This window comes from Tupaia chinensis, unplaced genomic scaffold (assembly GCF_000334495.1).
Source record: "Tupaia chinensis unplaced genomic scaffold, TupChi_1.0 Scaffold146289_1, whole genome shotgun sequence".
NCBI lineage: Eukaryota > Metazoa > Chordata > Mammalia > Scandentia > Tupaiidae > Tupaia > Tupaia belangeri.
This window is the reverse complement of record NW_006206145.1, coordinates 1,325,249-1,338,172: the sequence shown is the minus strand read 5'-3', so window position 1 is coordinate 1,338,172 and position 12,924 is coordinate 1,325,249. Positions and strand designations below refer to the sequence as shown.

The 12,924-nt window shown below is 36.9% G+C and overlaps 1 pseudogene; it reads left to right on the top strand.

The window, feature by feature from the left end:
- Positions 1–4,391: 4,391 nt before the first annotated feature.
- LOC102476497 (microtubule-associated proteins 1A/1B light chain 3B pseudogene) lies at positions 4,392–12,714 on the top strand (annotated as a pseudogene).
- The last annotated feature ends 210 nt before the right edge of the window (positions 12,715–12,924 follow it).

Sequence of the window (12,924 nt, the reverse complement as noted above, 5' to 3'; positions counted from 1 at the left end):
CTCCTCTCAGGATTTTGGGTATGCATGCACACACATCTGGCATAATTTTCAAGCTTCTAGGTCTGCAACTTGAATTGCAATTGGCCATGCAGGAGGCCAGCACCTTAACCGTTATGCCACTGCTGGCTTCATCACCCTTTCTTCCTGTTTCCCTGTATTGTTTCTTTATGCAGCTTCATGTCAAAAGCCAGTTGACCAACACAAGTAGCGATGTCTGTAATTCCAGTGATTCCATTTCCAGACATCTTAAACATTGGTTGGTGACTATAGATCTGCCTTCTCACCAGCATCTTCTACATCAGTGAACTTTTGTCTTCTTCCTTAGATTTATCCCATCTCACCACAGTCACAGAGAAATCACAGCATGCCCTCTTTTGAGCTCTCAGGGTATGTGGCTGACTATACTTTATTTACTCAAAATAATATGATCTCATAAGATTGTTAGATGTTACTAAACTACTATTATGCTCTCCCTATAAATAATGATTTTCCACCTCGATAAGGTCCAGTATAATAATAATCTAAAACTAAAAGATACAAAGGAGAGATCCTTAGAGGACTGTCTATGTCATTCCATAATAGGAAACAGATTTCCAAAAGTAAGACATCTCTTGCTCCATAAAATAAGTCAAAGCAAATACAAATTAGCAATGGAAGTAAACTCCTAAGCAAAGAGCAGCTCAATCAAGTTTCCTTGCTCTCTCTTTTTCATCCTTTTCCCCTTAGTTTAATCCCATACTTATCTTACTTCCCTCTCCTCAGCTCCATTATTTCTGAATCATTGCCTCTGACTCTTGTTATTTATTCATTTATTTATTTATTCAGGCATTGACAATTCTGAGACTTTCTGGCTCAGCAATCTACAGATCATTCATCAGCATGTAAATGCTTTCCCAGCGGTGACCTTGGCATTCCCAGAACAACAGAATCTCTTCCTATCTCAGGTCCATCAGGTCAATGCCCATGTTATAAAGCAATTCTAAATCTTAGGGGAAATTTGACTATTTTAAAAGTGACATCATTTTCCTAGGCTATATTTTTGTAACTGTTCTTATATTAGTCAGAAAATGAAAATACACATTGAGCAAAAAGATAAGAAAACAGGGTGTTGTTAAGTCATTCTTTATTTTTCCTTGGCAAGATAAGGTTTACTTCTTAGGGGACCAGCAGTTGGCACAATGGCTATATTGCTGGACTCCCATGTATTCGACCACCATTCGAATCCCAGACCTAGTGGCTTAAACTCACGCTGGGTGCGTGTGCGTGCATGCCCAAGATCCCAAGAGGAGAATGGAGGAGAAGGGATTGCAGCATGGCCATCCCTCCTGGGGAGTGATTTTTCTCTTTCTATCTCTCCCTCTCTTTCTGTCTTTTTTTGTGAGTGCATCCGCCCTATAGCAAAATCCTATCCAAAAACAAAAACAAAAACAAAAATATTTACTTCTTAGTTCAGAAAACCTTTATTGTTGTATCGCTTATAACATAGTGACCAGTGGTAGTGATCAAGTTGCAAAGAATATTGGAAACAGAGAAACTCATTTTATGAATTGGACATTCAGGTGGTAATACATATTTGCCCCTTTACTCATATTGTTCTTTTAACCTGGAAGGTCCTTTATTTTCTTGTGAACTTTTCAAATATCCACCAAAACCACATCCTCAGGAAAACTTTTCCCAATCTCTTAAGCATTGGTCAAAAAATAAAAATAAATAAATAAATAAATAAATAAATAATTGTGGGCACAGAAAACCATGCCCAAGATCCCAAGAGGAGAATGGAGGAGAAGGGATTGCAGCATGGCCATCCCTCCTGGGGAGTGATTTTTCTCTTTCTATCTCTCCCTCTCTTTCTGTCTTTTTTTGTGAGTGCATCCGCCCTATAGCAAAATCCTATCCAAAAACAAAAACAAAAACAAAAATATTTACTTCTTAGTTCAGAAAACCTTTATTGTTGTATCGCTTATAACATAGTGACCAGTGGTAGTGATCAAGTTGCAAAGAATATTGGAAACAGAGAAACTCATTTTATGAATTGGACATTCAGGTGGTAATACATATTTGCCCCTTTACTCATATTGTTCTTTTAACCTGGAAGGTCCTTTATTTTCTTGTGAACTTTTCAAATATCCACCAAAACCACATCCTCAGGAAAACTTTTCCCAATCTCTTAAGCATTGGTCAAAAAATAAAAATAAATAAATAAATAAATAAATAAATAATTGTGGGCACAGAAAACCCCAGGATTGAACTTCATTCTACCAATATCAGCATCATGATCTTGTCAGCTTTGTTTACCTGACCTGCATTTTCCTAAAATTTCTAATGAAAACAATTTCTCTTTGGGAGGGTTATTTTAAAAATTGCAAACAGTAGATTTAGAGACTCAGTAAATATTAGATCATATTTTTATTACCATTTAATTTTCTCATTTATTAATCATTCTTCTTTTCATAGTAATTAAGTTACTTAGCCTCTTATCAGATTCCTTTGCCTCCATGACTACATATCATCTCAAGCTCCTTAAAAATAGAATAGGATGAAAAGATTCATGGGCTAAAATTACTTGGAAAGTTAAGCCCAGTGAGCTTAGGATAAGCAAAAGGAGGAAGCAACAGATGTGATGCAAAGCAAAAGAACTCACTGTCCAGGTTACTGTTGCAAAACAAGCAGTAAGGAGGCACGGCAGGTACACCAGCTTGCAGGACTGAAGATGGGAGAAGCACCGCTTGAAGTGTCTTCTGTAGCTGGGGAGGCTTATATGCCTGGATTCTTCTGCCTCCTAGATTTAGGTTCACTACATAGGGAGATAAATATTACCTCGTTCTGGATTTACTCACCAGGCTACACCATAGATACTCCAAAAGGGATCCTCACACCTCTGTTGATGTGGTGTTTCAAGTAAATCTGTAAGAGGAAGAGCAACTTGATAAACATAGATACCAGCAGAGCAGGAAAACGCTGTGGCTATGGCAATCTGAGAAGGCACACCAGCTTTATATGCCAATACAGTATCCGTCACATCAGGGTAGGCCATATTGGAAGGCAAATACTTGGTTTTCTCTCTCCTCTCTCTCCTCTCTTTCTCTCCTCTCTTTCTCTCCTCTCTTTGTCTCTCCCTCTCTCTCTATATATATAGATATAAAGATATAAATGTAGATATAGATACTACATAGTACTCAGTATAGTTCCTGGCACGGAGTATTTGCTTATAACATAAATAAAGCAATTAATTGAAGAGGATACACATAAGCGACATTAAGGAGCTAAGATAAACAGTCTATTACATCATTCTTTGGAACTGGTAGCATTATAATTAATGAATGATGCACACAGCATCAGCTGATGGAGTTAGGTGACTACTTCCAGTTAGATGACTACTTCCAATTAGAATATTCTCTTTTTTAACCAATTAATTACAGTGAATGAACTATCTATCTGCTTATAGGGATTATGAAAATCACAGAAAATAGATAATAAAAACAAAGCAATCTAGTATGATATCTACTTCAATTGCTATCTTCAAAAAAATGGGAACCAGCAGTTAGCGTAATGGCTATGTCACTGGACTCCCACGTATTCGACCGTGGTTCACGTCCTGGACCCGGTGGCTTAAAACTCATGCCAGGCACGTGTGCTTGCGTGCCCAAGATCCCAAGAGGAGAATGGAGGAGAAGGGATTGTGGCGTGACCATCCCCTCCGGGGGGGGTGATTTCTCGCTTTCTGTCTCTATGTCTCTCTCTGTCTGTCTGGCAAGCACACATGCCCTATAGAGAAAATCGCTCCAAAAAAAAAAAAAAAAAGATTGCATCCCTTCCTTTGTCATGTGTTCTTCCATTTGTGACCTCCTAAAATGTTCTCAGAACTTGTTTTCCTCTCTATACATTCAATGTCTTAGTATATTCATTGTAAAATCTTGAAAAAGAATCAAAATTTCAATATAGCACAAATTCACTGGGTGGATCCCCTTCATCCTTTTCAAGTTTATTAGGCTCTTTTGCTCTTTTGTTTCTTTTTAGGTATGTACGTATATGTGTGTGTGTGTGTGTGTGTGTGTGTGTGTGTGTGTGTGTGTGCACATGCACATGTGTGTATATGTATATATGTCAGAAATGACTGGGATATAATTAGAATAACTTAAAATACAAAACTGCTTAAATATGATCTTGGTTGATTATTTTAGGAAAAGTATTTACAGACCTGTAAGATAACATGAAAACATCTATCTTAGAAATGAGTGGGAAAATAACCTTAGGGACAATCTTTCAGTGTTTTCTTACACTCACTGGCATGGAGAAATACAGATCATATTTGCATAGCGTATAGATGGACAACTTAATTAAATGACGTATTCACTTCAGGAAATACGTACCAGTGCCCCTGAGTCATATACATGGCTGGCCATTTCCTTCGAGAAGATCTTTGTCAGATTGACCATCCTGTGGCACACGAGCCACTGTCAGCCGCTGCTCCTCTTCCCACCTACAACTCCACCTCATACCATTGCAAAGCCAGATCATTGACATGCTTCAGTTTTGAACTTGGAGGAAATACTCCTAATAATGTGGGTGGTTTAGCTCCCCTTTGGCTGCTCCCCAGATCTAGCCAGTATCACCATCAGATGAATGTTTTGGATTCACCTGCCACCAGTCAAAAGAGATTTGAGTACTGCTGAAATAGCTAAGTCAAACCTTTTCAAGCTCTGAATTTATGCAGAGTAGTGTACCAGAAATACTGTCTTTGAGTAAAAAAAAAAAAATAAGTACACAAAGCCCTCTGATAGTTAGCCAAATTTTCCAAAAGCAAAAATATAGATAAGTATGTCCCAAACTGCAAAGGTATGCTGTACTACACAAATGTACTAGGATTTTTTTGTGGGGGAGGCAGGGAAAGAATATTTTGTCACAGTAAACTAGGTTTTGGACACCTACATGTCCTTTTATTCTTTTTTCTTACCACCACACGTGTATGAAGGGTCTTCAAAAAGTTCATGAGAAACACATATTATGAATAAAAAAATCCTAGTATTCCTTCTCTTCCATTCTCCTCTCAGGATCTTGGGTACACACGCACATGCACCTGGCGTCAGTTTAAGCCACCAGATCCAGGACTCAAACCATGGTCGACTATATGGGAGTCCAGCGATATAGCCATTATGTGAACTGCTGGTCCCATAAACTCATATTTTAATTCTATTTCTTCATAAACTTTTTAAGTCCTTTGTGTTCTTAGTACTTACAAGTAAATTAACATATCTGATAAGACCCGATGTAGAAATACCTATTTTGTGTTGCTTAATTCAATGCTATTCAAATGTGTCTTCAAAAAATTATTATTATTATTATTATTATTATTATTTTGTTAAAGGGCATGTGTGCTCTCCAGAGAGAGATAGAGAAAGAGAGGAGAAAGCATCTCCCAGAGGGAATTGTTATCCTGCAATCTCTTCTCCTCCATCTCTCCATCCTTTCCAGACTTGGGGCACCCATGCACATGTTCCCAGTGTATTTCTCAAGTCATCTGGTCTGGAATTTGAATTACTGGTTTGGTTGCATAGGGTCTGGCTGCCTCAACCACTACTAGGCCATGGAGCCAGGTCAGAAGGAAACTTTAACCACAGAATACTCACAGAGTCAGCTCTGTGGTGCAGCATTAATAAATCGCTTGAATGTATAAAAAAAAATTAAAAATAAAGAAATATACAAAAAAAGAGAGAGAGAGAGAGAAGCCTGATTTCACGTAGTGATAGTGGTTCAAATTCCAGCCCTATCAGCCTGAAACACTCTGGGCATGCATGGAAGTGCCGGAGATCTGACGGGCCAGAGGATTAGAGGGGGCAGACTCTATTTAGGGACCAGACTCTATTTAGGGTGGCTATCTTTCTCTCTCTTTCTCTCACTCTTATGTATGTGCACATGCATGCTATCATAAATAAAGAAAAAAAAATGAAAAGAAACTATCTATAAATACATTTTGGGGATAGAATGTTCACAAAACTTGCTTTGGGGAATCTTAGGTTAAATGTAGTACACTAGAGAGGTGAGAACTACTTTTAATTATTTTTCAAGTCATCTTTCAAAGATCACTCCCCAAAAACCTCCCCACATCTCTCACTTGTCCGTGATTTGCCTAGAGTTTTTCAGGATAGATAATCTTTCTATAATATATGTTGAGTGCCAATTATTTTATATGGAATTTATTTGATTTTTCAAGGTGGTTATTAATGTGTCGTTTATAGATAATGGCACCATTATTCAAATAATTGAATAAAAGTTCCCCTGTTCTTTTGAGTGACTTTTTTCTCATTATATCATGATACTTTACTTATGATTATCCCTCTTCAAATAGACTCGAAGTGTTAAAAAGCACAGATGATATCACATTAACTTTTGATTTCAACCTTTCCCAACCCCAACCGCTTGTATAAACTGCCTTATTGATACTCCTTTAGAATGTTCCTTCTTCCTGGATATCTGTGCATATGTATCTACGTTGTGTGTATGTATAGATTTATATAGACAGAGTTCATGACTACCAGAAAACGATTGCTAGAGGAAGCATTCAGAAATGTTATTTGCAAATAGGTTGTATTGCCCTAATAGATTAGAAGGTCTCTATCACCAGGAAAAGTCATGAATGAAAAAAGACATCTAAAAAAGTCTTAAAAATAAATGTTCTGGTAGACACATTCCATGAGAAAATTTAAAAAAGAAAAAGTCATGAATGATCTGAAAATTACAAAATGAAACAGTGAATTGCTTAGAGTCTTTCATATGCTATCACCAGAAACTTTGAATAGCCTTACTGATGGTTCTTTCTTCTTTTTTCCTCTTTCTCTGTAAGTTTTTGGTCTTAAAAGTTCGTCATACTTTAATCATAAAGATGTCTAAAACAAAGACAATCAACAATGACATCCACACAGTGTGTGTGTGTGTGTGTGTGTGTGTGTGTGCACGCGCACGCGCCATGCCCTTGGTAATAAAATATCCATACTCTACATCATTACGAGTCTCTTGAAAAGCCAGTCACTTTTCCAATGACACATGCACAAATTCTTCAAGTCAATATGCCAGATCGGGTAGACAGCATGAAGTAGCTAAAGTGATGGTGACATTTCCCCATCCTCCTGCAGGCACCCACTACTCAGACTGCCTGAATATTTCCCCCTCTCCCAGTGAGTCTTTTGGAGCAAATTGTTTTCTCTGATCTCTTATTTAAAAAAAATAGCTATCAAGGTGTATGACCCAAGCCCCAAGCTTTTCTTTGCAGAGGTGTTTGAATTTTAATCCAGGACTCTTCAAGACATTTAACAACATAGATCTTAAGCTTCTGTTAGCACAACACAGACTACATAACTTCAAAGGAGGGTATCTTCTGAGAACCTCTTGCAAATAGCCTACAGGCCTCCAACTGTTCTATTTGGAGAAACTGGCCATGAGGTGCACTGGAGCTCCCAAGTTAGCCTTTCAGTGAGGGTTGTAGTATGGTAGAGAAATGGAATATTGTTCAAGTGAGAACTTGGGATTTAAACTAAGAAAAAATGTGCTATCCAACAGAGTCAGAAAAGGAGATTTCCACAACAGGAAGACTACAGAAGGAAAAAAGAAAAGATTAGTTATCACAGCTGGAAAGGAAGGGCAGTAACAAAGAATGCGATTTCAAAGCTAACTTCCCTTACCTAATATAAATTCTTACCATTTTTGATAAGGCTGTCACCACATTTAGATGCAAAATATGCCCAGAGAGTGTGTCTTAGAGTAGGTTAATATAAAGTGAAATCCTAACTCTGAGCTATTTGTACCCAGAGTGATTGGTTGAGAGTAGAAATAGTAATATAAGTCTTTATTAGCAGAGTTGAATTCATAAAGTGATGAAATGAGAAGTAGTAACATGTAGAATTATGAAAACTTAGTGCCTGGAACATCTGTCTGATAGACTGATTTTTAAAAATAGTTCATTTGAATCTTATCTATCTAGAAAAAGTGACAATTTTTCCCTGATACACATTAGTTTCAGAAGCTGGTGCTACAGTTTTTAAAACAGCTTCCTTCTGAGTGTTTCCTCATATACGAGGAGTCTTCAAAAAAAGTTCCTGAAAGGGACCAGCAGATGGAGTAATAGCTACATCACTAGACTCCCATGTAGTTGAAATGTGGTTCGAGTCCTGGACCCAGTTGCTTAAACTCACACCAGGCATGTGTGTGTGCATGCCCAAGATCCCGAGAGGAGAATGGAGGAGAAGGAATTTCAGTGTGACCATCCCCCTGGGGGGATGATTTCTTGCTTTCTGTCTCTCTGTCTCTCTCTGTCTTTCTGGGGAGCACACGCCCCCTATAGCAAAACTTTCTCAAAAAAAGACAGAAAAGAAATTAAAAAAAAAAAAAGTTTATGAAAAATATGTGTGTGAAATACCTGTGGATGTTTATGATGTTTATGTCAATGTCCCCTCTTATAAACGTTATCTCTTCCAGAGCAGGATTTCATCTTTTTCATCTTGATGTCCACAGAACACATAATCTGTATTAAAGAAATGCACAATCATCTCACTTTTCATTCTTCAACTTGCATGACTATTTAAGAAATTCTCTCACTTGCTATATTGTATGCTCCAGGCATATGAAGGGTGGTGCCATACAGAAGGGAGTAAAATGTAAAAATGTAGCAGGCAGCATGGATTTTGACTGGCAGATGGTCATTATATGCTACTCCCTCCACTCCAAGAAAATGACGGCATGTCTGGTCTCAAAAAGTGTCTGACCTTTTAGGACTTCTCTAGAATTTACAGTTTTCCAAATACATAAATCATTTGACAAGGGTCACCAATTTGGGAGTCAAAAGCAGTTTGCCTACGTCAATATATTAATAATACCTATTTTAAATATTTTCAGGTAAACTCATTATGCACAAGTGACAGAGAAGAACAGTTTGGAAAATTACTCTAGGTTATATTTATAGGAAGAGGTCATCAAGTGGGAGAAATGGTAGCATTTGCTTGTTAGCAAGAAAATGTGTTTCCATTCTGAAACACATTAGAATACAATTGTATACCACTGGCATCAATAACAGAGCCAAATTATTTTTTTAAATAGAGAAAAGCTCTTATACATGTAGAAAGTCTCTCTGTCTCACACACACAGGCAATACACAAACACACACACTAGAGACTTGCCTTATGTTGGATGTGGGGGAGAAGTCTCGCTGACTGAGAGGCGGCTGGGAGACCTGAGTGATTCCACCTCTAAGTAGTTATTAGACTTGTCTTAGCAAATAATTTCCTTCTGAGGCCCTCTGATTTATAAACAGATGAAATGAGAATGGCTCACCAAGTTACCTTTAAACTCATTTTAGGTTTCACATTTGATTTTTCTATGACTGCTGAAATTAAACAAAATTAAATTACAGATAGGAGGACTCTTGGCCATCTCAGAAATATCTCTCTTCATTCCTTCTATTAGATGAAAAGTGCATAACCAACCCTTAGCAGATGGAGAACTTTAAGGTTTCCTGTTAGTCTCACTATGTGTTTATTCTGCCAGCTTGCGTTCTTCCTAGCATTAGTACATAGTGAACAAACATGATTATCAAATATTATCTGACCTTGGGGAAATAAAGTTTTCAGTTTTCTCATATCTGAAAAAAAAAGTCAGGATGACAGTCCTGATCGAAGATCAATGTAGTTAATGCAAGCTGACTCTCTGAACTATGTGATTCAGTTATAAATAATCTAAGCATTTATTGCTCAAGTTCTCTAAACATTCTCAATTATTTCTAGCCTTCTAACATTCCATGTCAGTAAGAAATACAAACGCCAGACAATATTAATTGGAATAAAGACATTCTCTATGGAATGGTTCCTATAAAACTATCCTTTATTTTTTATTTATTTTTTTTAAGACTTGCTTGCTATGGGGTGCACGTGTTTGCCAGAAAGACAGAGAGAGACAGAGAGACAGAGAGCAAGAAATATCCCCTGAATGGAATGGCCACACCGCAATCCCTTCTCCTCCACTCTCCTCTTGGGATCTTGGGCATGCACGCACATGTGCCCAGCGTGAGTTTAAGCCACTGGGTCTGAGACTCAAACCACAGTCGAGTACATGGGAGTCCAGCGACATAGCCATTACTCCATTTGCTGGTCCCCTTATATAAACTATTGTTAAAAAATTAAGTAGTTTTCCTGAAAGATCTCTGAATCCACCAAATGGTCTGACTAACTTCAGCACATTTTTGTGTTGTGTCTTTATCTTGTCTACTAATTCTTAGGCAATGTATTTTCAACCTGGAGTTTGAACTGTAGTAGCTTCAAATGGCAGCTGCTCTTTCCTCATGATTGGAGTTTCATTCTGATAAATTTTAAAAATCTACTTTTAGCAAATTCTTAAAGCCTCCATAAAATTAAGAATATATATTGCATCCAGCATGTTTGATATTGTCTGTGTCTGATGAGTATTAACTCTGTTTTGGTCTAAAACCAATCCATTTGCATAAATACATTATTACTGCAAGATATCCTGTCCCCTATAAAAACATAGAAAAATGAATAAATCGTCCTTTATGTTCACCTTTATTATTAGTAAAGAAAATTGAGAAATAATCAAAAAAGAGATAAAAGACAAACATTTATATTCTCATTATTCAGTGATCACTTTATTCATTTCATGGTATATTTTCTTCTAGTCTTTCTATACACAGACAATATATATTATAAAGTTCATTTTATAGTATAATAAATATTACCATTCTCTGTGTGCGTGTGTGTATACAATATTTTTATGTGTGTTTATATAGTTTTATAGCTACCATTTTCAATTAACTTATGGATTAATGCTACTCTTTGGAATAATAACGATATATTTGTTAGATTTAACTAAAACCTAAGGTCTGGCATTTTGATAAATTCAATAAATGCCTATTTTAGAGTAGTATTAAGATAATATCATTATTATTATTTTAAGGTGAATAATAGCCATATTTATAAATTATTTAGTGTACTGAGTTAAATTTATGTATTTCATTCAAACTTCTCTTTAAATTGAACATGGAAGTTACAGATATAATTCTCATATTGTAGATGAGAAAAATAATGTTGAGACATTAAACGTTTCCCTATGGTCATAGAGCAAATAAAAGATATCATGGGAATCTGACACTCTTTTGGCTCTTGTTAATTGCTATTCTAATCAGGTTAAAGTAAATGAAGTTAAATAGGCAGAATTAGAGAGGTTGAGGGTTGGGTCTACTGCAACTATCAAAAAACAGCCACAGACACAAACACAATAGTTTTTAAATATATACACTCGATCACTATATATCATTATAGCTTGCAACATGAATTTTTTCCCAGCATGAATACACTATATATTAGTCCAGTTACAGATATTATCATATATGTTATCATCAAAAGAGATTTTTCCATTTCTGTGTATATTAAACCCCTTTTCCTTTTACTTTGATGACAGGATTTTGTGTTTTACCCATTCTATTTTAGCTCATTAGATGTAATAAAGCACATTTAACTTCCTCAATTACAGAAGTTACAGTTCTTTCTGATCTCTAAAATGTCCTGAACTCAAACTCCCCAAAAGAATATCCTCTAGAACTCAACTTACCTCCCTTAACTCTGTCCACACATAACACAGAGTGAAGCTGGGGCAGTCACTTCCTTGCCAGCAGCCTTCTCACAGGTCCCAGATTGAGAAGCTGTCAGCATCTTGTGTAGAAAAAATGAGAAAACTCAGTAGGGCATGTAAAGTCAACATCTAAATGTACACAAAATAACAAGTCAGAAGGCTGAGTTGAGTAATAAAATGACCATTTTAGAACAATACAAAGCTATTCATTACTTTGGAAGATATTTTAATATTTAAGAGCTCAGGAATATTTGTTCTGAAAGTATTTTCTTTATTTATTTTTTTCTTGAGAGGTTTTTGCTATAGGGCGCATGTACCCGCCAGAAAGACAGAGAGTGATAGAGGGACAGAAAGTGAGAAATCACCCCCCAGGGGAGATGGTCATACTACAATCACTTCTCCTCCATTCTTCTCTCAGGATCTTGGGCATGCACATGCAACCTGGAGTGATTTTAAGCCACCGGGTCCAGGACTAGAATCGCAGTTGACTACCTGGTAGTCCAGCGACATAGCCATTGCGCCAACTGCTGGTCCCCTGAAAGTATTTTCTTAAATAAACAGAGTCAACTCCTCAAAAGCACATATATAAAATATACCCTATTAGAAATATAAATAGACAAAGAAATTTGCCGTCACTAGTCGAAACTGTTGCTGTCTCTGGAGTTGTTAGAAACCTCCGCTCAGCTGTCACCATCCAGCTTCCGCGCCATTATTTCAGTGACGACCTTCAAGCAACATTCCACCTCCAAACAAAGAGTAGAAAATGACCAATTTATCCAAAAGCATAGTCCCACCAAAATACTAGTGATAGTACAACAGTACAAAGATGAGAAGCAGCTTCCTGTCTTGTATAAAACCAAGCTCCTGGTACCTCATCATGTCAACCTGACTGAAACTTATCAAGATAATCAGAAGGGGCCTACAGCTCAATGCTAAGCAAGCCTTCTTTCTCCTAGTGAATGAACGCAGCAGGGTGAGCCTGTCCACGCCCTTCTCCAAAGCATAGGAAAGTGAAAAGAATGAAGATGGATTTCTGTATATGGTCTACACTTGGAGGAGACGTTTAGAATGAAATTTTCAGTCTAAGACTAGAAAAATGTAGCTGTTCTAAAATGTTAATACCCTAACAAGAACAAAAGGGATATTGTCAACTGAGATTGATCAGTTCATCTAGTCACAGATCATCAAAACTGTAGTTTCCCACCTAAGAGGTTTAGTAATACACCATGTTAACAAGAAGAAAGCTAAAAACCATATGGTCATATCGGTTGATGCAGATAAAGCATTCGATAAGAT